General features: G+C 34.3%; 1 non-coding gene across 1 annotated transcript; it reads left to right on the forward strand.

Annotated features, from left to right (window-relative positions):
• The first annotated feature begins 206 nt into the window (after positions 1-206).
• Positions 207-313, forward strand: LOC133813211 (small nucleolar RNA R71). The gene has a single exon (XR_009884247.1). It is a non-coding gene; the product is annotated as a small nucleolar RNA R71 (small nucleolar RNA).
• The last annotated feature ends 232 nt before the right edge of the window (positions 314-545 follow it).

The raw sequence follows: 545 nt of genomic DNA on the forward strand, positions 1-545 counted from the left end.
TCAAATAAAGCATTTATATAGAATTTATTTGCAAAGAAAACACAACAAAATAACTCAAATATTCTAATAATCATATAAAATTCAGTATGCATTATAAAAAACATGAAATCCACCCAATTACTCAACACATCAAATAATTCAATTTTTACCATGTTCATGCATGAAAATAAAGATTACGAAAGGCTCTGAGGCCAGAACACTTTTCTATACCGTGATGAGGACATTTTCTAAGCAGTTCCTTGAACCTTTCCCACATATCATACAATGATTCTCTTTCATTCTAATAGAAATTATTAATCTCACCCCTTACTTTTTCAGCTTTTGCTAGGAGAAAGAACTTCACAATAAATTTCTAAGCTAGCTCTTCTCGGGTATTGATAGAATTGGATTGAAGGGAGTTCAACCAGCTCTTTGCTCTATCTCACAGCGAGAATGAGAATATCCTCAGTCGAATGGCGTCATCACACACCCCATTGTATTTGAAAGTGGCACATAGCTCCAGAAAATTAGCTAAGTGCATATTAGGATCTTCTGTGGGGAGTCCA

The sequence above is a fragment of the Humulus lupulus genome, chromosome 1 (assembly GCF_963169125.1).
Source record: "Humulus lupulus chromosome 1, drHumLupu1.1, whole genome shotgun sequence".
NCBI lineage: Eukaryota > Viridiplantae > Streptophyta > Magnoliopsida > Rosales > Cannabaceae > Humulus > Humulus lupulus.